The following is a 24,818-nucleotide window of genomic DNA, read 5'->3' on the forward strand; positions in this document are numbered from 1 at the left end:
TACAGAAGGGTCCAGGAGGCACTAAGTCTGGGCTGCAGAGGGACATTGTGTCAAGGTACAGACAGGAAGGGCCCAGGGTAGGTCTCAGTCTGGGCTGCAGTGAGACACGGTGTCAATGTACAGATAGGAAGGGCCCAGGGTGGCGCTCAGTCTGGGCTGCAGTGGGACACTGGGTAAATGTACAGACAGGAATGGATCAGGCTGGGTCTCAGTCTGCGCTGCAGTTAGTCACTTGCAATCGGACTCAGTGTTCCTGGATTTGTGGAGCGAGAACACCCAAGGTTCCCGGTGACTGCTGGAAAGTGCACCTGTGTGGGTCTCCCATTGGCCCCTCAGTGTTGGATGAGAATGTATTCATAAATCTCTGATTGGCCCCTCAGTGAGGGAGGAGGTTTAACCCGCTGTACTCTTGAGGAGGAGTGGGGATCTGGGGTTAAAAGAGATTGGATTTTTTATACCCGGTTTACGCGGGAAGTGAATCACCCGAATGGCACGAAAACCGGGATCCAGGGGGAGGCGTTGTTATCCCGATTCGGAGCATCAGACCGACCACTGAGCCGCTGATATAATGTGGCGGGTGAATGTGGCATGGTATTGGCGATTCGAGACTGTTTCAAAGTGCAAGTCCAGTTGTTATAAAGCAGCGCTAGTATCGTTAAACTAAAAAGTACTGATATTACTGAGAGTATCTGTGTTGATTATATTGCTGATATTACTGAGAGTATCTGTATTGATTATAGAGCTGATATTACTGAGAGTATCTGTATTGATTATAGAGCTGATATTACTGACAGTATCTGTATTTATTATAGAGCTGATATTACTGAGAGTATCTGTATTGATTATAGAGCTAATGTTACTGAGAGTATCTGTATTGATTATAGAGCTGATATTACTGACAGTATCTGTATTGATTATGGAGCTGATATTACTGAGCGTATCTGTATTGATTATAGAGCTGATATTACTGACAGTAACTGTATTGATTATAGAGCTGATATTACTGACAGTAACTGTATTGATTATAGAGCTGATATTACTGACAGGAACTGTATTGATTATAGAGCTGGTGTTACTGAAAGTATCTGTCCTGATTTTCGAGATGATACCACCTACAGTATAAGTTTTGAGTATAGAGCTTATACTTCTGAGAGTCGCTTTATTGATCATAGAGCTGATATTACTGACTGTACCTGTGCTCAATATAGCGTTGATATTACTGACTGTATCCATGCTCAATATAGGGCTTTTATTACGACAGTATCCCTGCTCATTTTCGGGCTGATAATTCTGACACTGTGTGTTGATGAAAGAGCTGGTGTAATAAAAATATTCACTGACTGACAAAGAATTTTACAGATCAGGAACAACCCACTTGGCCCAACAGGTCTTTGTCTGGATTTATGTTCCACACGAGCGTTCCCCACACTACTTCTTCGCATCCTATCAACTTATCTTTCTATTTCTGGCCCCCTCGTGTATTTACCCACCTTCCCCTTAAATGCATCTGCACTTTTCGACTCAACCATTCCACGTGGTAGCGAGTTGCACATTCTAACCACTCTCTGGGTAAGATGTCTCTCCTGATTTCGTACTTGGTTTCATTAGTAACTACCTAATATTCATGGCCTCTAGTTTAGGACCGCCCACAAGGGGTAACATCTTCTCTTGGTCCACCCTATGGAAATCATTTTGAATATAAAGACCTCCATCAGGTCGTCTATCAGTCTTCTCCTTAATAGAGAATAGAGCCACAGCCTGTTAAGTCTTTCCTGATATTGCTGGTAAATAATGCATTGAACCAGTGACTCCAGGAATTAAAAGAAAGTAATGGCAGGAAGGAACACCCAGGCCACAATCTTCTCCCCTAGGACCGGATTAATGCCGGCAATGTCGGCACAATCCAGAGCACGTTAGAAGGGGAACTTAAAACTGCACCAATAAAGTACCCGGAGCCAGCAGGCCGTGTTTGTGCATTGCTGCGGTTAAAGCAGATTAGTTAGAAGGACTGCACTGTCAAACTCACAAATTAAAAAACAACTTTCTGTACAATTGTTGTCTTGTCCTGCCAGGTGGATGCGGGAGAACTGCTGGGACTCGCCCGGCAGAGGCGGAGACTCCGAAACGGCGCCAGAGAGTTCGATGTTCTGACCTGTCTCACTGTTTGTCGACTGAACGACAAGATTCTTATGATAGCGTGGGTTTGGGTGGGGGGTGAATTGAGATCCAGAATCCTGGACACATCATGTCAGCATCTCGGCAGAAACAAAAAGCATCAATTTCAGGACCTTAGTATTTAAAATCTACAGAGACAGAATCTCTTGTCCCCGAAATAAAATCGCAGGTTGGTTTCAGGGTTTCACTGTTTAATTCTGACTGGACACAGGGTAGAACAATGGGTGTGTTTACTATATTTAACAAAGTTTACCTTCGATTCCCTTGCACCGATTATCTGATCTTTTCAGTTGACCCAGAATCTACAACCTATTGGAGGAGGGCATTCCGCATGTCCAGTAAACTTTGTGTGAAAAAGTGCGTCCAGGTTTCACACCTGAAGGGCCCAGCGCTAATTTTAGTATTATGCCCCCTTGTTCTGGACACCTCCATCAGAGGAAATGACTTCTCTGTATCTAATGAGTGTGGTGTATTATATTTTGGTAGGAAAAATAATGGGGCCACATACTGCTTGGATGATAAGTGTCTAAATAGTGTAGAGGAGCAGAGGGTTCTGGGGGTAAAGATACAGAAATCACTAAATGTGACGATGAAGGCCATTAAAAAGCAAATCAAGCACTGAGGTTCTTTCCAGATGGATAGAATTGCAAAGCAGAGATATTATGTTAAAGTTGTATAAAACCTTGATTAGGCCACACTTGGATTACTGTGTACAGTTCTGGTCTCCATATGATAAAAAAGATATAGAGGCACTGGAGAAGGTGCAAAAAGGATTTACTAGGATGATACGAGAACTGAGAGGTTATAACTATCAGGAAAGATTGATCAACATGGAGCTCTTTTCTCTGGAAAAGGGAAGATAGAGGGGTGACCTGATAGAGGTCTTTCAGATCATCAAAATTGCGGGAGAAACCAGAACTAGGGGCCATAAATAAACGATAGTCACTACTAAATCCAATAGGGAATTCAGCAGGAACGTCTTTCCCCAGAGAGTAGTTAGACTATGGAACTCACGACCACAAGGAGTCATTGAGGCGAGTCGCCTAGATGAATGTATGGGAAGCGAGATAAACATCCGAGTGAGAAATGATATGGTGGGAGGAGAAGATGAATTAAGGAGGGAGGAGTCTCGTGTGGATTATGGACCAGTTGGGCCGAATGGAATGTTTCAATGCCGTACGTTCGATGTAATTCTGTGCAATTCTCTATTGAATCGTTTTATCAATTTATAAATCTCAATTAACGCACCCAGAGTCCATGCAAACCTATCATTTACCAACACTGTCCACGTAACAATGTACTTAATGAGATATCAACCCACCATTTACCCACACTGTCCATTTAACAGTGTATTTAATGATATATAAACCCACCATTAACCCACACTGTCCATTAAGCAATGTATTTAATGATATATAAACCCACCATTTAAGCACAATGTTCATTTAACGGTGTATTAAATGATACATAAACCCACCATTTCCCCACAATGCCCATTTAACAGTGCATTTAATGTTACATAAACCCACCATTTACCACACTGTCCATTTAACAGTGTATTTAATGAGAAATAAACCTCCATTTACTCACATTGTCCTTGTAACTTTGTATTTGGTGATATATAAAACCATCATTTACACACACTGTCTCTTTAACAGTGTATTAAATGATATATAAACCCACCATTTACCCACACAGTCCATTTAACAGTTTATGTAATTATGACCACAATCTGTCCCTGTGATTGATCACAACAATCCGTCCATCCGAATTATCACCACAACCTATCCCGGGGATTGATCACAACAATCCGTCCCTCGGAATTATCACCACAATCTGTCCCTGGGATTGATCACAACAATCCGTCCCTCGGAATTATCACCACAATCTGTCCCTGGGGTTGATCACAACAATCCGTCCCTCGGAATTATCATCACAATCTGACCCTGGGATTGATCACAACAATCCGTCCCTCGGAATTATCACCACAATCTGTCCCTGGGATTGATCACAACAATCCGTCCCTCGGAATTATCACCACAATCTGTCCCTGGGATTGATCACAACAATCCGTCCCTCGGAATTATCACCACAATCTGTCCCTGGGGTTGATCACAACAATCTGTCCCTCGGAATTATCACCACAATCTGTCCTCAAACACTTTCTCTCTTCGGACCTCTGAAAATGAGTGAAATTCGATCCTTATACCGATCACAGCACAGAAATGGTCCTTTCCGGATTTAACAATTTAACTGCTGTATCTTCAGAATATTTACGATGATAAATGTAACTGGGGAAAGACAGTGCTCATTCCACAAGTGACTGAGGTGGTTGATGCTCAGCGACAGCTGAATTCGGCGGTTAAATGGTTAATGTCCTCACTTTCAGAAACAGCCTCTCCTCAGCTCACTGACGAAACACTGTCTTTTGGCCCCAGATTTGAAAGCGCAAACATCAGAAAATCGATGGGACTTTGAGCAAACAATGTCCCTGATGCAAATGTAACAATTTATTTCTAACCAAGTATATTTTTTTACTGAACCTCCCTGGAAAAAGAAGAGAAGAAGTAAAATTTATAACTGACTTTGTTCGCAATTGGCAGCGAATCATCAAACCGGTTCGATTAGATTCCACCAGAAAGGCCGCTCCCTGTTCTGAAACAAATGAGGAATGTTTGTGTTGAAATCCACCCTGATGTCTGGCAGCAGCTTTCACAGAAGGCGCAGATCTGAATCTCACATAACAAGGATCAGATCAAATTCCCAAGTTGTGAACTGCTAAAATAAAGCAAGGAACTTGTACTCGATTGGTTTCAATGAAATAACAAGGATATAATTTGCAAAATCTGCACGGACAGTGAGAGAGGGAAAATCCTCGCGGGATCAAGGTAAGGTTCATGTTGTGTCAATTTGTTTTATTAATTAACTTTTTCTGCCCCTTCCTCCTTTCGAAAGCCGATTTCCCGCGGTCTGATATGTTCCCCAGCGTATGGAGCTCTCTTGCTCGCGGATGGAACAATTCACTAATTGTTCGCTGAGACACGAACTGAAGGTCGGCTATTTTATACCGGGAATTTCAGGGCTTATCCCTTCATGGGCCCCACCAATCTCCCCACAGACACATTTTAAAGCGGTTACAGGACAGAAAGCAGGAACATGAACTCTGGAGATTTACACAACCGGAGTCCAGCGGTGCCTCCTCCCCAACTTAGAAATTGATATTCAGTAAACAGGGGTGAGAAACTGACCTTTCTCACTCTATATGCATTTATTTGTAACTGTGACACTGGCTTTTTTTACTCACTGAATCGTTTTCTGCACGGTACACTTTTATTTAACTGACAAAAGACTGTTGGAACATTCAGTTCAACTTCGTAAAGTTTTAACACAGTCGCAATGGCCGATTATCGCGCTCTACCGGGCACCTGGAAAATCAGCCTATTACAACTACGAGCAGGTCGGAGGGACCATCACTAATCTTTATATAAAAAGTAACCACTGAAATTTCCAACAGGTGGGAGGGACCATCACTAATATTTATACAAAGAGAAACACTTGAAATTACGAACAGGTAAGAGGGTCCATCACTAATCGTTGTATGTAAAGTAACTCCTGAAATTACCAACAGGGAGGTGTGTGGATCACTTATCTTCATTTGAAAAGTAACTATTATATTACAAAAGGTAGGAGGCTGCATCGCTAATCTTCGTTTAAAATGTAATTACTGAAATTACCAACAGGTAGGAGGGTCCATCACTAATATTTACATAAAACGTAACTACTTTAATTACCAACAGGTCGGTGGGTCCATCACTAATCTTTTTAAAGAAAATAACTAATGAAATTACCAGCAGGAGGAGGGTCCATCACTAATCTTTATATAAAAAGTAAGCATTCAAATTACCAACAGTGAGGATGGTCCTTCAATAATCTTTATATAAAAAGTAACGACTGAATTACAAACAGCAAGGAGGGTCCATCGCTAATCTTTAATGAAAATTAACTACTGAATTACAAACAGCTACAACGGTCCATCAATAATCTTTATATAAAAAGTAATTACTGAAATTACCTACAGGTAGGAGGGTCCATCACTAATCATTATATAAAAGTAACGACTGAATTACAAACAGGTGGGATTGTCCATCACTAATATTTATTTTAAAAGTAACTGCAGTTATTACCAACAGGTGGGAGGGTCCATCACTAATCTTTATAGAACAGTAACTAATGAATTACAAACAGGGAGGAGGGTCCATCACTAATCTTCAGATAAAAAGTAACTACAGAAATTACCAACAGGTAGGAGGGTCCATCACTACTCTTTATATATAAAGTAACTCCTGCAATTACGAAGAGGGAGATTTGTCCATCACTTGTCTTTATTTAAAAAGTAATTATTGAATTACAAATAGGTCGAAGGGTGCATCGCTAATCTTCTTTTAAAAAGTAATTACTGAAATTACCAACAGGTAAGACAGTCCATCACTAATCTTCAACTAAAAAGTAACGACTGAATTACAAACAGGAAGAAGAGTCCATCGATAATCTTTATATGAAAAGTAACTAATGAAATCACCAACAGGTAGGAGGGTCCATCACTAATCTTTATATATCAAGTAACTACTGAATTACAAACAGCAAGGAGGTTCCATCGCTTATCTTTAATGAAAATTAACTACTGAAATACAAACAGCTACCACGGTCCATCAATAATCTTTATATAAAAAGTAATTACTGAAATTACCTACATGTAGCAGTGTCCTTCAATAATCTTTACATGAAAAGTAACTACTGAACTAGAAACAGGTTGGAGGGTGCATCACTAATCTTTGTATGAAAAGTAACTACTGAAATTACAAACGTGTAGGAGGGTCCATCACAAATCTTTATTTAAAAAGTAACTACAGTAATTACCACCCGGTAGGAAGGTCCATCACTAATCTTTATGTAAAAATAACTACTGAATTACAAACAGGTAGGAGGGTCCATCACTAATCTTCAGACAAAAAGTAACTACAGAAATTACCAACAGGTAGGAGGGTCCATCACTAATATTTATATAAAAAGTAACCATTCAAATTACCAACAGGTTTGAGGGCCCGATCTCCAGTCTATATATAAAAGCAAGTAACTGCTCAAATGAATCTTGTGTTTGATTGCACTAATGTAATTAGTGTAGGTGTAAATTTAAATTTTTGTTGCTGTTGTCCGTTTAAAGCACTAGTGTGAGCGTGACTGAAACAACAGATAACTGCATCTTACAAGGTCTCAAACTTGGTTGTACATTTATGGTAGAGAATAACTTCAACTATAGTTTGCAGAAATTTCCTGACCGACATGAACCGCTTTTACATTCAAACAGTGTGGAAAGGAAAGCACCGGTACTGATAGTTTGATTGGTTGCTCTTGCATTTGCGCACACATACAGCAAGGCGCACACAAAATGGAGAATTATGATTATAAAACAGCCGTCAAATCTTCAACTTAGAAATTTGTGGTGTTATCTGAGATTGTGCGACCCCAAAAGATAACGCAAAGATAAATGTGCAGCATCTGTTTAAAGTTACACGATTCATAATATTATACATTAGTGTTGATATTATTGAACGGAAATTCCTCACCTCCGACAGTGCTCATAAGTCAGGTGCTGATAACATGAGAGATACGGTAAATATATTCAAATAGAAGCACCAACCAAAACACATCTCCATGAACACACGGACAATGTCACTGTCCATAGAGAGCAGAAAAATCACACCCAGCTCCAAACTGTGTATGTAGATAGATATCAGGTTCATAAAATACCGGAATTTAATATCAAAACTCAACACATTAAAAATATTAAAAATAAATCTGTGAATAAAATAATACAACAGCGCCAGACTGGGTAACACCGAGTGAAGGATCATTTAATTCATCACCTCGCTCCATATTGCCCTCCAGAATATTCACGACCTCAGGAATAAGTCTGGTGTTGGCCTGCACGGTGAGTAAACCTGACCAATTGGTGCTCCCAGTGCAGAATCTCGGCCGGCTACAACTGGGTTGTGAAGATCAGTGGGTCTCATTGGGTTTCACTGGGCAGCTGTCTTTGCCGCACCTCATGTGGAGAGTTGATCCTTACAGTCGGGAAATGCTAGATTCCAGAGCGAACAGCTGTTGTACTGATGGGGGAGGAGGGACTTGATATCGCGACAAGGCGACGTTTTATCCTTCTCATTTCAATATTTCACTCTAACCCTCCTATTAATATATTTATTACAGAGCATCAGAATCTTGGAACGCCTGTCACCTCTATGGCTGAAGGACCAAACAGGGGAGAAGACCCAACATCATCAACAAGAATGAGAATAGACACCGGTAGGTTCAGAACAACCTTTAAAATATCAATTGTGTCCTGATAAAGGGTCCAGCTCACGAACAAGAACCTGCAGCTCACACAAGAAGAGAAAACCGAGCAGATACTTTGTGGATAGAGAGAAGTGAGTGAACATCTAGTGGGGCAGTGCAGTCACAGGTAGAGGGACATCAGTACTGGAACTGTCCGGTAGATAACTGGTGTTAGGGACTGCAAGGTGGATAGAGACAGTGACTCAGGCTGGCCTTCCTGATTAATAGTGTGACACCAGGGAGTAGGGGGACACCCCGAGTGGCGCAGGTGTGACAGGCAGGTTAGGCACAGGAATAGGAGCGCGATAGTGTTGCGAGTTTCTATAGTCAGGCGAGGAAACAGACTGTTCTGCAGCCCTGAGCAGTTCCCAATTGGTAAGTTGCCTTCCTGGTATCAGAGCGAAGAACTTCCTGGAACAGGTTGTACACTCTCTGGGAAGGAAAGGAGAGAGGAAAATAGTCATGGCCGGAACGAATAACAAGGAAAGAGCTCCGTTTATAGAATGAATATTAACTCTGGAGCCCAAGACTGAACAACAAGGCCTGAAGGTGGTGATCTCTGGATTGTTTTGCGCTGGGCTGCTTAAGGAGGACAATATGAGGCAGGACAATGTCCGGCTGCAGGGCTGGAGCAGGAGGGAAGGGTTCATGTTCTTGGGACACGAGGGTGAGTTGAGGAAGACGGGAAGGGACGGTTACGATCTGAACCGACAAACAACAATAGGGTGAGTTCAGGACGAAGGGAATGGATATAAAAACCCATAATTTATCGACATTGTGCGATTAACAGTGTATTTAATGATAAATGAACCTACCATTTACACACACTGTCCATTTAACAGTGTATTTAATGATATATGAACCCACCATTTAACCAGACAGTCCATTTAACAGTGATTGAATGATATATAAACGAACCATTGACACACACTGTCCATTTAACAGTGTATTTAATGATATATAAACCCACCATTTAACCAGACTGTCCATTTAACAGTGATTTAATGATATATAAACGAACCATTTACCCACACTGTCCATTTAACAGTGTATTTAATGATATATAAACCCACCATTTAACCAGACTGTCCATTTAACAGTGATTTAATGATATATAAACACACCATTTACCCACACTGTCCATTTAACAGTGATTTAATGATATATAAACCCACCATTTACCCACACTGTCCATTTAACAGTGTATTTAATGATATATAAACCCAACATTTACCCACACTGTCCATTTAACAATGTATTTAATGATATATAAACCCACCATTTACCCACACTGTCCATTTAACAGTGTATTTAATGATTTATAAACCCACCATTTACACAGACTGTCCATTTAACAGTGTATTTAATGATATATAAATCCATCATTTACCCACACTGTCCATTTAACAGTGTATTTGATGACATATTAAACCACCATTTACACACACTGTCAATTTAAAAGTGTATTGAATGATAAATAAACCCACAATCTATTGACATTGTCCATTTAACAGTGTATTTAAAGATATATGAACCCACCATTAACAACATTGTCCATTTAACAGTGTATTTAATGATATATAATCCCACCATTTACCCGCACTGTCCATTTAACAATGTATCTAATGATATATAAACCTACCATTTACACACACTGTCCATTTAACAGTGTATTTAATGATATATTAACCCAGCATTTGCACACACTGTCCATTTAACAGTGTATTTAATGATATATTAAACCACCATTTACACACACTGTCCATTTAAAAGTGTATTTAATGCTAAATGAACGCAGCATTTACACACACTGTCCATTTAAAAGTGTATTTAATGATAAATGTCCCCAGCATTTACACACACTGTCCATTTAACAGTGTATTTAAAGATATATGAACCCACCATTTACTAACATTGAACATTTAACAGTGTACTTAATGATATATAAACCCAACATTTACAAACACTGTCCATATTACTGTTTATTTTCTGATATATAAACCTACCATTTACACACACAGTCCATTTAACAGTGTGTTCATGATATATAAACCCACTTTTTAACCAGACTGTCCATTTAACAGTGTATTTAATGATATATAAACCCACCATTTGCACACACTGTCCATTTAACAGTGTCTTTAATGATATATGAACCGACCATTAAACGAGACTGTCCATTTAATAGTATATTTAATGATATATAAACCCAACATCTACTCGCACTGTCCATTTAACAGTGTATTTAATGACCTATGAACCCACCATTTAACCAGACAGTCCATTTAACAGTGTATTTAATGATATATAAACCCACCATTTAACCAGACAGTCCATTTAACAGTGTATTTAATGATATATAAACCCACCATATACACACACTGTCCATTTAACAGTGCATTTACTGATCTATAAAACCACCATTTACCCACACTGTCCAGTTAACAGTGTATTTAATGATAAATAAACCCACAATCTATTGACATTGTCCATTTAACAAGTGCTTTTAAAGATATATGAACCCAACATTTACCCACACTGTACATTTAACAGTGTATTTAATGATATATAAATCCACCATTTACCCGCACTGTCCATTTAACATTGTATTTAATGATATATAAACCTACCATTTACCCACACTGTCCATTTAACAGTGTATTTAATGATATATGAATACTCCATTTAACCAGACTGTCCATTTAACATTGTATTTAATGATATATAAACCCACCATTTACCCACACTGTCCATTTAATAGTGTATTGAATGATAGAAAAAACCCATCATTTCCCCACACTGTCCATTTAACAGTGTATTTAATGATATCTGAACATATATTTATCCACACTGTCCATTTAAAGGTGTATTTAATGTTATATAAAGCCGCCATTTACCCACACTGTCCATTTAACAATGTATTTAATGATAAATAAACCAACAATCTATTGACATTGTCCATTTAACAGTGTATGTAAAGATATATGAACCCAACATTTACCAACACTGTACATTAAACAGTGTATTTAATGATATATGAACCCACCCTTTACCCGCACTCAAAAATTTAACAGTGTATTTCATGATTTATAAAGTGTCCATTTACCCGCATTGTCAATTCAACAGTGTATGTAATGATATATGAAATCAACATTTAACCAGACCGTCCATATAACAGTGTATTTAATGATATATAAAAATACCATTTACACACACTATCCATTTAAAAGTGTATTTAATTATATATAAACCCAACATTTACCCACACTGTCCAATTAACAGTGTATTTAATGATATATAAACCCACAATTTATCGACATTGTCCATTGAACAGTGTATTTAATGTTACATGAAAACACATTTTAACAACGCTGTCCATTTATCAGTGCATTTAATGATGTATGAACCCAACATTGAACCAGACTGACCATTCAACAGTGTAATTATTGATACATAAATAAACCAAGAACACACACTGTCCATTTAACACTGTATTTAATGACATATAAACCCAGCATTTACCCACACTGTCCATTTAACAATGTATTTAATGAAATATAAATCAACCGTTTACACACACTGTCCATTTAACAGTGTACTTAATGATATACGAACCCAACATTTACCCACACTGTCCATTTAAAATCTATTTAATGATATATAAACCCACCATTTAACCAGACTGTCCATTTAACAGTGTATTTAATGATATAGAAACCCACCATTTACACACACTGTCCATTTAACAGTGCATTTAATGATATATGAACCAACCATTCAACCACACTGTCCATTTAACATGTATTTAATGATATATTAAACCACCATTTACACACACTGTCCATTTAACGGTGTATTTAATGAAATATGAACCCACCATTTACCCACACTGTCCATTTAACATTGTATTAATGATAAATAAACCCACAATCAATTGACATTGTCCATTTAACAGTGTATTTAATGATATATAAACCCACCATTGACACGCACTGACCATTTTACAGTGAATTTAATGATATATAAACCCAACATTTACCCACACTGTCAATTTAAAAGTGTATTTAATGATATATTAACCCACAAGTTATCGACATTTGTCCATTAACCAGTGTATTTAATGATATATGAACCCAACATTTAACCAGACTGTCCATTTACCAGTGTATTTAATAATACATGAACCCACTATTTAACCAGACTGTCCATTTAACAGTGTATTTAATGAAATATAAACCAACCATTTAACCACACTGTCCATTTAACATTGTATTTAATGATATATAAACCCACCAATAACACACACTGTCCATTTAACGATGTATTTAATGATATATAAACCGATCTTTTAAAAACACTGTCCATTTAACAGTGTATGTAATTATATATAAACCCACCATTTACCCATACTGTCCATTTAACAGTGTAATTATTGATATATAAACCCACCAATAACACACACTTTCCATTTAAAAGTGTATATCATGATATATGAACCCACCAATTACACACACTGTCCATTTAACAATGTATTTAATGATAAATAAACCAACAATCTATTGACATTGTCCATTTAACAGTGTATGTCCAATTAACAGTTGATTTAATGATATGTAACCCACCATTGACACACACTGTCCGCTTAACAGTGTATTTAATGATTTATAAAGTGTCCATTTACCCGCACTGTCAATTTAGCAGTGTATTTAATGATATATGAACTCAACATTTAACCAGACCGTCCATATAACAGTGTATTTAATGATATATAAACATACCATTTACACACACTGTCCATTTATAAGTGTATTTAATGATATATGAACCCACCATTTCACCAGACTGTCCATTTAACAGTGTATTTAATGATATATAAACCCACCATTTACCCACACTGTCCATTTAACATTGTTTTTAATGATAAATAAACCCACAATCTATTGACATTGTCCATTTAACAGTGTATTTAATGATATATAAACCCACCATTGACAAGCACTGACCATTTAATAGTGTATTTAATGATTTATAAAGTGTCCATTTACCCGCACTGTCCATTTAACAGTGTATTTAATGATATATGAACCTACCATTTAACCACACAGTCCATCTAACATGGTATTTAATGATATATAAACCCACAATTTATCGCCATTGTCCATTTAACAGTGTATTTAATGGTATATGAACACACATTTTAACAACACTGTCCATTTAACAGTGTATTTAATGATATATGAACCCACCATTTAACCAGACTGTCCATTTAACAGTGTATTTAATGATATATGAACCCACCATTTGTTCGCACTGTCCATTTAATAGTGTATTTACATAAGAAACATAAGAAACAGGAGCAGGAGTAGGTCGTTCGGCCCCTCGAGCCTGCTCCGCCATTCAATCAGATCATGGCTGATCTTTGACTTCCACTCCACTTACCCGCCCAATCCCCATATCCCTTGATTCCCCGAGAGTCCAAAAATCTATCGATCTCAGCCTTGAATATATTCAATGACTCAGCATCCACAGCCCTCTGAGTGAAGAAATTTCTCCTCGTCTCGGTCCGAAATGGCCGACCCCTTATCCTGTGACTATGCCCCCTAGTTCTAAAAAAGATGACATGATTTTCCTCTCACAAAACCATGCTGACTGTTTCTAATTAGTCCCTGCCTCTCCAAATGCCTGTCGATCCTGTCCCTCAGAATACCCTCTAACAACTTACCCACCACAGACGTCAGGCTCACTGGTCTGTAGTTCCCAGGCTTTTCCCTGCCGCCATTCTTAAACAAAGGCACAACATTTGCTACCCTCCAATCTTCAGGCACCTCACCTGTAGCGGTGGATGATTCAAATATCTCTGCTAGGGGACCCGCAATTTCCTCCCTAACCTCCCATAACGTCCTGGGAGACATTTCATCAGGTCCCGGAGATTTATCTACCTTGATGCGCGTTAAGACTTCCAGCACCTCCCTCTCTGTAATATGTACACTCCTCAAGACATCACTATTTATTTCCCCAATTTCCCAAACATCCATGCCTTTCTCAACCGTAAATACCGATGTGAAATATTCATTCAGGATCTCACCCATTTCTTGTGGTTCCGCACATAGATGACCTTGTTGATCCTTAAGAGGCCCTACTCTCTCCCTACTTACCCTTTTGCCCTTTATGTATTTGTAGAAGCTCTTTGGATTCACCTTTGCCTGATCTGCCAAAGCAATCTCATATCCCCTTTTTGCCCTCCAGATTTCTCTCTTAACTCTACTCCGGCAATCTCTATAATCTTCAAGGGATCCACTTGATCCCAGCTGTCTATGCATGTCATATGCCTCCTTCTTCTTTTTGACTAGTGCCTCAATCTCCCGAGTCATCCAAGGTTCCCTACTTCTACCAGCCTTGCCCTTCACTTTATAAGTAATGTGCTTACCCTGAACCCTGGTTAACACACTTTTGAAAGCCTCCCACTTACCAGACGTCCCTTTGCCTGCCAACGGACTCTCCCAATCAACTTCTGAAAGTTCCTGTCTAATACCATCAAAATTGGCCTTTCCCCAATTTAGAATTTTAACTTTTGGGCCAGACCTATCCTTCTCCATAGCTATCTTAAAACTAATGGAATTATGATCACTTGTCCCAAAGTGATCCCTCACTAACACTTCTGTCACCTGCCCTTCCTTATTTCCCAAGAGGAGGTCAAGTTTTGCCCCCTCTCTAGTCGGGTCATCCACATACTGAATGAGAAATTCCTCCTGAATACACTCAACAAATTTCTCTCCATCCAAGCCCCTAATGCTATGGCTGTCCCAGTCAATGTTGGGAAAGTTAAAGTCCCCTACTATTACCACCCTATTTTTCTTGCAGCTGTCTGTAATCTCCTTATATATTTGCTCCTCAATTTCCCGTTGACTATTTGGGGGTCTGTAGTGCAATCCTATCAAAGTGATCTCTCCCTTCTTATTTTTCAGTTCTACCCATATAGACTCAGTGGGCGAACTCTCGGATATATCCCCTCTCACTACTGCCGTGATGTTCTCCCTAATCAAGAACGCAACTCCCCCTCCTCTCTTACCTCCTGCTCTATCTTTCCTATAGCATCTGTACCCTGGAACATTGAGCTGCCAGTCCTGCCCCTCCCTTATCCATGTTTCAGTAATAGCTGTAACATCCCAGTCCCATGTACCCATCCACGCCCTGAGTTCATCTGCCTTGCCCATCAGACTTCTTGCATTGAAATAAATGCAGTTTAATCTAGACTTCCCTTGGTCTTTGCCCTGCTTTCTCAGACCATCTGTCCGGTCATGTTCTGTACACTCTCCCTTACTGCCTTTTGTTTCTGTCACCATTTTATTTCCCACTGACTTCCTGCATCGGTTCCCATCCCCCTGCCACATTAGTTTAAACCCTCCCCAACAGCACTGGCAAACACTCCCCCTAGGACATTGGTTCGAGTCCTGCCCAGATGCAGACCGTCCAATTTGTACTGGTCCCACCTCCCCCAGAACCGGTTCCAATGGCCCAGGAATTTGAATCCCTCCCTCTTGCACCATCTCTCAAGCCACGTATTCATCTTAGCTATCCTGTCATTCCTACTCTGACTTGCCCGTGGCACTGGTAGCAATCCTGAGATTACTACCTTTGAGGTCCTACTCTTTAGTTTAACTCCTAACTCCCTAAATTCAGCTTGTAGGACCTCATCCTGTTTTTTACCTGTATCGTTGGTGCCTATATGCACCAGGACAACTGGCTGTTCACCCTCCCCCTCCAGAATGTCCTGCAGCCGCTCCGAGACATCCTTGACCCTTGCACCAGGGAGTCAGCATACCATCCTGGAGTCTCGGTTGCGTCCGCAGAAACGCCTGTCTATTCCCCTTACAATCGAGTCCCCTATCACTATAGCTCTGCCACTCTTTTTCCTGCCCTCCTGTGCAGCAGAGCCAGCCACGGTGCCATGAACCTGGCCACTGCCACCTTCCGCTGGTGAGCCATCTCCCCCAACAGTATCCAAAATAGTGAGTTAAATGAAGCAGGGAAAAAAGGGGGCGTATGACAGATGTCAGGTTGATAATACAAGTTAGAATCAGGCTGAATGTAAAAAGTTCAGAGTGGAAGTGGAAAAGCAAATGAGAGGGGCAAAGAGAGAATCGACTGGCAGCTAATCCGGGACGATATTAACCGTCACTTGATCAAGTGGGGATTAATTAAGGAAAGCCAGCACGGAATTGTTAAAGGCCGATCGTGTTTAACGAACTTGATTGAGTTATTTGATGAGGTAACCGAGAGGTCAGATAAGGGCAATGCGGTTGATGTTGTGTACATGGACTTCCAAAAGGCGTTTGATAAAGTGCTGCATAATAGGCTGTCATCAATGTTGAAGCCCCATGGGATAAAAGGGGCAGCAGGGATTCACTAAGTGACAGCAGAAAGAGAATAATGGTGAACGATTTTTTTTCGGACTGGAGGGCTGTACTGTGGTGTTCCCCAGTGGTCGGTTCTGGGACCACAGCTTTTTTGATATACATTAATGACTTGCACTTGGGTGTTTCGGGCAGAATTTCAAAATTTGCAGATGAAACAAAACTTGGAGGTGCAGTGAACAGTGAGGAGGATAGTAATAGACTTCAAGAGGATATAGACAGCTTGGTGGAATGTGCGGACACGTGGCAGATGGAATTTAACGCAGAAAAGTGCGAAGTGACATATTTTGTTGGAAAGAACGAAGAGAGGCAGTATGAATGGAAGGTCGCAATTCTAAAAGGCGTTCAGGAACAGAGAGATATGGGAGTATATGTGCACAAATCTTTGAAGGTCGCAGGGAAGGTTGAGGATGCGGTTTTAAAAGCATATGGGATCCTGGGCTTTATAAATAGAGACACAGAGTACAAACAATGGAAGTCATGATGTAACTTTCTAAAACAATGGTTCGGCCACCACTGGAGTATTGTGCCCTGTTCTGGGCATGGCACTTTAGGAAAGATGCAAAGGCCTTAAAGAGGACGCGGAAGAGATTTACTAGAATGGTTCCTTACACCATGTTTCACTATATTACTGTTCTGGGAATTTACCATCCCCTCCTCGCTGCTGTTTCTGCTTCTGGTCCGACTCTATTTCCAGCTATTAATTGTATAACGCGTGTTTCACAAATTACTGTTCTTGTCATTTACCATTCCCCCCTCCATTCTATTGGTGTCCCTGGTAATTCTCTATATCTGGCTATTAATTCTATAAACCATGATTCAATGTATTATTTTCTAGTCATTTATTGTGCCCGCCTAACTGCTCTCGGTGTCCCTGGAAATTCTCGATAACTAGCTATTCGTTCGATACACCATAATTAACTTTATTACCGTTCTAGTCATTTACTGTGCCCGCCTAACTGCCCTCGGTGTCCCTGGTAAGTTTTATATCCAGTTATTAATTATGGTGTTTAACTTTACGACTGTTCTTCCCGTTTCCTGTCTGCTCATCGCTGATGATGCTATTGTTGATAAGTCTCTATATCCAGCTTTAGTTTTTAAACTATCTTTCACTGTATTACTGTTCTCGTCGCTCATTGCCCCATCTTCACTTCTCCTGGAGTTCCAAATAAGCCTGCATGTGTTTATGGAGTTTTACGGATGTAAGATCCAATTACGATGCTTACTGGGAAGTCTCGATATTCAGAAGGGGTTTTCTGGATGGGAGTTGGGGCGTGTAATTAAGGGGGCTCCTGTTAATTCCCTATAATTATATGAGATTTCTGGAAATGAGATATAATTGCGGGGCTCTCTTGGTAATTATCTAAATCTATATCGGATTTTCATGAATTGATATGCAATTATAGAATCTCCCATTAAGTCTCTCTAGACGATTTTCCGGCATAGTAAATGCAATTGCAGGAAACCCCCATAAGTCTCTATATCTAGATGGGTTTCCAGGATGGGAGATGTAATTACGGGGTCTGTTGGCAAATCCCGATATCCCCATTGGGTTACCTGGATTGGAGATGAAATTACGGGGTATCCTGGTACATGCCTGCATCTATACGTGGCTTCCGGATTGTAAAATATAATTAGAGGGTCTCCTTGAAAGTCTTTACATCGAGGTGAAGTTTCTGAGATGGAGGACATAATTACCGGTCTCCGAGTAAGTCTGTATATTAATGTGGGTTTTGCAGGATTGGAGATGGAATTATGGGGTCGCCTGCTAAGCATGTACAGCTACATCGGGTATTCCGGATGGGAGATTCAATTAGGGGGCCTCCTGGTAATTCTTCATACGTAAGTGGGCATTCCGGCGTTGCCAATTGAGTGTCAGTATTTACAGGATGTTCCTGAGTGAGTGTCAGTATTTACAGGATGTTCCTTAGTGAGTGTTAGTCTTTATGGAATGTTCCTGAGTGAGTGTCAGTATTCACAGGATGTTCCTGAGCGAGTGTCAGTTTTTCCACGTTGTTACTGAGTGAGTGTCAGTATTTACAGGATGTTCCGAAGTGAGTGTCAGTATTTATAGGATGTTCCTAAGTGAGTGTCAATATTTACAGGATGTTCCTGTGTGAGTGTCAGTATTTACAGGATGTTCCTGAGTTAGTGTCAGTATTTACAGGATGTTCCTGTGTGAGTGTCAGTATTTACAGGATGTTCCTGTGTGAGTGTCAGTATTTACACGATGTTCCTGAGTGAGTGTCAGTATTTACAGGATGTTCCTGAGTGAGTGTCAGTATTTACAGGATGTTCCTGTGTGAGTGTCAATATTTACAGGATGTTCCTGTGTGAGTGTCAGTATTTACACGATGTTCCTGAGTGAGTGTCAGTATTTACAGGATGTTCCTGAGTGAGTGTCAGTATTTACAGGATGTTCCTGTGTGAGTGTCAATATTTACACGATGTTCCTGAGTGAGTGTCAGTATTTACAGGATGTTCATGTGTGAGTGTCAGTATTTACACGATGTTCCTGAGTGAGTGTCAGTATTTACAGGATGTTCCTGAGTGAGTGTCAGTATTTACAGGATGTTCCTGTGTGAGTGTCAATATTTACAGGATGTTCCTGAGTGAGTGTCAGTATTTAACGGATGTTCCTGTGTGAGTGTCAGTATTTAACGGATGTTCCTGTGTGAGTGTCAATATTTACAGGATGCTCCTGTGTGAGTGTCAGTATTTACAGGTGTTACTGAGTGAGTGTCAGTATTTACAGGATGTTCCTGTGTGAGTGTCAATATTTACAGGATGTTCCTGTGTGAGTGTCAGTATTTACAGGATGTTCCTGTGTGAGTGTCAGTATTTACAGGATGTTCCTGTGTGAGTGTCAATATTTACAGGATGTTCCTGTGTGAGTGTCAGTGTTTACAGGATGTTCCTGTGTGAGTGTCAGTATTTACAGGATGTTCCTGTGTGAGTGTCAGTATTTACAGGATGTTCCTGTGTGAGTGTCAATATTTACAGGATGTTCCTGTGTGAGTGTCAGTGTTTACAGGATGTTCCTGTGTGAGTGTCAGTATTTACAGGATGTTACTGTGTGAGTGTCAGTATTTACAGTATGTTCCTGTGTGAGTGTCAGTATTTACAGGTGTTACTGAGTGAGTGTCAGTATTTACAGGATGTTCCTGAGTGAGTGTCAGTATTTACAGGATGTTCCTGAGTGAGTGTCAGTATTTACAGGATGTTCCTGTGTGAGTGTCAGTATTTACAGTATGTTCCTGTGTGAGTGTCAGTATTTACAGGATGTTCCTGAGTGAGTGTTAGTATTTACAGGATGTTCCTAAGTTAGTGTTAATATTTACAGGATGTTCCTGAGTGAGTGTCAGTATTTACAGGATGGACCTGTGTGAGTGTCAGTATTTACAGGATGTTCATGTGTGAGTGTCAGTATTTACAGGATGTTCCTGAGTGAGTGTCAGTATTTACAGGATGTTCCCGAGTGAGTGTTAGTATTTACTGGATGTTCCTAAGTGAGTGTTAGTATTTACAGGATGTTCCTGAGTGAGTGTCAGTATTTACAGGATGTTCCTGAGTGAGTGTCAGTATTCACAGGAGGTTCCTGAGTGAGTGTCAGTATTTACAGGATGTTCCTGAGTGAGTGTCAGTATTTACAGGATGTTCCTGAGTGAGTGTCAGTATTTACAGGATGTTCCTGAGTGAGTGTTAGTATTTACAGGATGTTCCTGAGTGAGTGTCTGTATTTACAGGAGGTTCCTGAGTGAGTGTCAGTATTTACAGGATGTTCCTGTGTGAGTGTCAGTATTTACAGGGTGTTTCTGTGTGAGTGTCAATATTTACAGGATGTTCCTGAGTGAGTGTCTGTATTTACAGGAGGTTCCTGAGTGAGTGTCAGTATTTACAGGATGTTCCTGAGTGAGTGTCAGTATTTACAGGGTGTTTCTGTGTGAGTGTCAATATTTACAGGATGTTCCTGTGTGAGTGTCAGTATTTACAGGGTGTTTCTGTGTGAGTGTCAATATTTACAGGATGTTCCTGTGTGAGTGTCAGTATTTACAGGATGTTCCTGTGTGAGTGTCAGTATTTACAGGGTGTTTCTGTGTGAGTGTCAATATTTACAGGATGTTCCTGTGTGAGTGTCAGTATTTACAGGGTGTTTCTGTGTGAGTGTCAATATTTACAGGATGTTCCTGTGTGAGTGTCAGTATTTACAGAATGTTCCTGAGTGAGTGTCAGTATTTACAGGATGTTCCTAAGTGAGTGTCAATATTTACAGGATGTTCCTAAGTGAGTGTCAGTATTTACAGGATGTTCCTAAGTGAGTGTCAGTATTTACAGGATGTTCCTAATTGAGTGTCAGTATTTACAGAATGTTCCTGAGTGAGTGTCAGTATTTACAGGATGTTCCTAAGTGAGTGTCAGTATTTACAGAATGTTCCTGAGTGAGTGTCAGTATTTACAGGATGTTCCTAAGTGAGTGTCAATATTTACAGGATGTTCCTAATTGAGTGTCAGTATTTACAGGATGTTCCTAAGTGAGTGTCAGTATTTACAGGATGTTCCGAAGTGAGTGTCAATATTTACAGGATGTTCATAAGTGAGTGTCAGTATTTACAGGATGTTCCTAAGTGAGTGTCAGTATTTACAGGATGTTCCGGAGTGAGTGTCAGTATTTACAGGGTGTTTCTGTGTGAGTGTCAATATTTACAGGATGTTCCTGTGTGAGTGTCATTATTTACAGGATGTTCCTGTGTGAGTGTCAGTATTTACAGGATGTTCCTGTGTGAGTGTCAGTATTTACAGGATGTTCCTGAGTGGGTGTCAGTATTTATAGGATGTTCCTAAGTGAGTGTCAGTATTTACAGGGTGTTTCTGTGTGAGTGTCAGTATTTACAGGGTGTTTCTGTGTGAGTGTCAATATTTACAGGATGTTCCTGTGTGAGTGTCAGTATTTACAGGATGTTCCTGTGTGAGTGTCAGTATTTACAGGATGTTCCTGAGTGAGTGTCAATATTTACAGGATGTTCCTGTGTGAGTGTCAGTATTTACAGGGTGTTTCTGTGTGAGTGTCAATATTTACAGGATGTTCCTGTGTGAGTGTCAGTATTTACAGGATGTTCCTGTGTGAGTGTCAATATTTACAGGATGTTCCTGAGTGAGTGTCAGTATTTACAGGGTGTTTCTGTGTGAGTGTCAATATTTACAGGATGTTCCAGTGTGAGTGTCAGTATTTACAGGATGTTCCTGTGTGAGTGTCAGTATTTACAGGATGTTCCTGAGTGAGTGTCTGTATTTACAGGATGTACCTGTGTGAGTGTCAGTATTTACAGGATGTTCCTGTGTGAGTGTCAGTATTTACAGGATGTTCCTGAGTGAGTGTCAGTATTTACAGGATGTTCCTGAGTGAGTGTCAGTATTTACAGGATGTTCCTGTGTGAGTGTCAATATTTACAGGATGTTCCTGTGTGAGTGTCAGTATTTACAGGATGTTCCTGTGTGAGTGTCAGTATTTACAGGATGTTCCTGTGTGAGTGTCAGTATTTACAGGATGTTCCTGTGTGAGTGTCAATATTTACAGGATGTTCCTGTGTGAGTGTCAGTATTTACAGGATGTTCCTGTGTCAGTGTCAGTATTTACAGGATGTTCCTGTGTGAGTGTTAGTATTTACAGGATGTTCCTGTGTGAGTGTCAATATTTACACGATGTTCCTGTGTGAGTGTCAGTATTTACAGGATGTTCCTAAGTGAGTGTCAGTATTTACAGAATGTTCCTGAGTGAGTGTCAGTATTTGCAGGGTGTTTCTGTGTGAGTGTCAATATTTACAGGATGTTCCTGTGTGAGTGTCAGTATTTACAGGGTGTTTCTGTGTGAGTGTCAATATTTACAGGATGTTCCTGTGTGAGTGTCAGTATTTACAGGATGTTCCTGTGTGAGTGTCAGTATTTACAGGGTGTTTCTGTGTGAGTGTCAATATTTACAGGATGTTCCTGTGTGAGTGTCAGTATTTACAGGGTGTTTCTGTGTGAGTGTCAATATTTACAGGATGTTCCTGTGTGAGTGTCAGTATTTACAGAATGTTCCTGAGTGAGTGTCAGTATTTACAGGATGTTCCTAAGTGAGTGTCAATATTTACAGGATGTTCCTAAGTGAGTGTCAGTATTTACAGGATGTTCCTAAGTGAGTGTCAGTATTTACAGGATGTTCCTAAGTGAGTGTCAGTATTTACAGAATGTTCCTAAGTGAGTGTCAATATTTACAGGATTTTCCTAATTGAGTGTCAGTATTTACAGGATGTTCCTAAGTGAGTGTCAATATTTACAGGATGTTCATAAGTGAGTGTCAGTATTTACAGGATGTTCCTAAGTGAGTGTCAGTATTTACAGGATGTTCCTAAGTGAGTGTCAGTATTTACAGGATGTTCCGGAGTGAGTGTCAGTATTTACAGGGTGTTTCTGTGTGAGTGTCAATATTTACAGGATGTTCCTGTGTGTGTGTCATTATTTACAGGATGTTCCTGTGTGAGTGTCAGTATTTACAGGATGTTCCTGTGTGAGTGTCAGTATTTACAGGATGTTCCTGAGTGGGTGTCAGTATTTATAGGATGTTCCTAAGTGAGTGTCAGTATTTACAGGGTGTTTCTGTGTGAGTGTCAGTATTTACAGGGTGTTTCTGTGTGAGTGTCAATATTTACAGGATGTTCCTGTGTGAGTGTCAGTATTTACAGGATGTTCCTGTGTGAGTGTCAGTATTTACAGGATGTTCCTGAGTGAGTGTCAATATTTACAGGATGTTCCTGTGTGAGTGTCAGTATTTACAGGGTGTTTCTGTGTGAGTGTCAATATTTACAGGATGTTCCTGTGTGAGTGTCAGTATTTACAGGATGTTCCTAAGTGAGTGTCAATATTTACAGGATGTTCCTGAGTGAGTGTCAGTATTTACAGGGTGTTTCTGTGTGAGTGTCAATATTTACAGGATGTTCCTGTGTGAGTGTCAGTATTTACAAGATGTTCCTGTGTGAGTGTCAGTATTTACAGGATGTTCCTGAGTGAGTGTCTGTATTTACAGGATGTTCCTGTGTGAGTGTCAGTATTTACAGGATGTTCCTGTGTGAGTGTCAGTATTTACAGGATGTTCCTGAGTGAGTGTCAGTATTTACAGGATGTTCCTGTGTGAGTGTCAGTATTTACAGGATGTTCCTGTGTGAGTGTCAGTATTTACAGGATGTTCCTGGGCGAGTGTCAGTATTTACAGGATGTTCCTGTGTGAGTGTCAGTATTTACAGGATGTTCCTGTGTGAGTGTCAATATTTACAGGATGTTCCTGTGTGAGTGTCAGTATTTACAGGATGTTCCTGTGTGAGTGTCAGTATTTGCAGGATGTTCCTGTGTGAGTGTCAGTATTTACAGGATGTTCCTGTGTGAGTGTCAATATTTACAGGATGTTCCTGTGTGAGTGTCAGTATTTACAGGATGTTCCTGTGTGAGTGTCAGTATTTCCAGGATGTTCCTGTGTGAGTGTCAGTATTTACAGGATGTTCCTGTGTGAGTGTCAATATTTACAGGATGTTCCTGTGTGAGTGTCAGTATTTACAGGATGTTCCTAAGTGAGTGTCAGTATTTACAGAATGTTCCTGTGTGAGTGTCAGTATTTATAGGATGTTCCTGTGTGAGTGTCAGTATTTACAGGATGTTCCTGAGTGATTGTCAGTATTTACAGGATGTTCCTGTGTGAGTGTCAATATTTACAGGATGTTCCTGTGTGAGTGTCTGTATTTACAAGATGTTCCTGTGTGAGTGTCAGTATTTACAGGATGTTCCTGTGTGAGTGTCAGTATTTAC

At 40.0% G+C, this 24,818-nt stretch overlaps 1 long non-coding RNA gene across 1 annotated transcript in view; it reads left to right on the forward strand.

The window, feature by feature from the left end:
• The first annotated feature begins 4,662 nt into the window (after nt 1-4,662).
• LOC137315203 (uncharacterized) overlaps nt 4,663-24,818 on the forward strand; it is a 39,449-nt gene continuing 19,293 nt past the window's right edge. Inside the window, exons 1-2 of the long non-coding RNA XR_010961347.1 lie at nt 4,663-5,063; nt 8,443-8,538. This is a non-coding gene — a long non-coding RNA (uncharacterized lncRNA). The remainder of the gene's footprint in view (nt 5,064-8,442; nt 8,539-24,818) is intronic.

The sequence above is a fragment of the Heptranchias perlo genome, unplaced genomic scaffold (assembly GCF_035084215.1).
Source record: "Heptranchias perlo isolate sHepPer1 unplaced genomic scaffold, sHepPer1.hap1 HAP1_SCAFFOLD_54, whole genome shotgun sequence".
Classification (NCBI taxonomy): Eukaryota; Metazoa; Chordata; class Chondrichthyes; order Hexanchiformes; family Hexanchidae; genus Heptranchias; species Heptranchias perlo.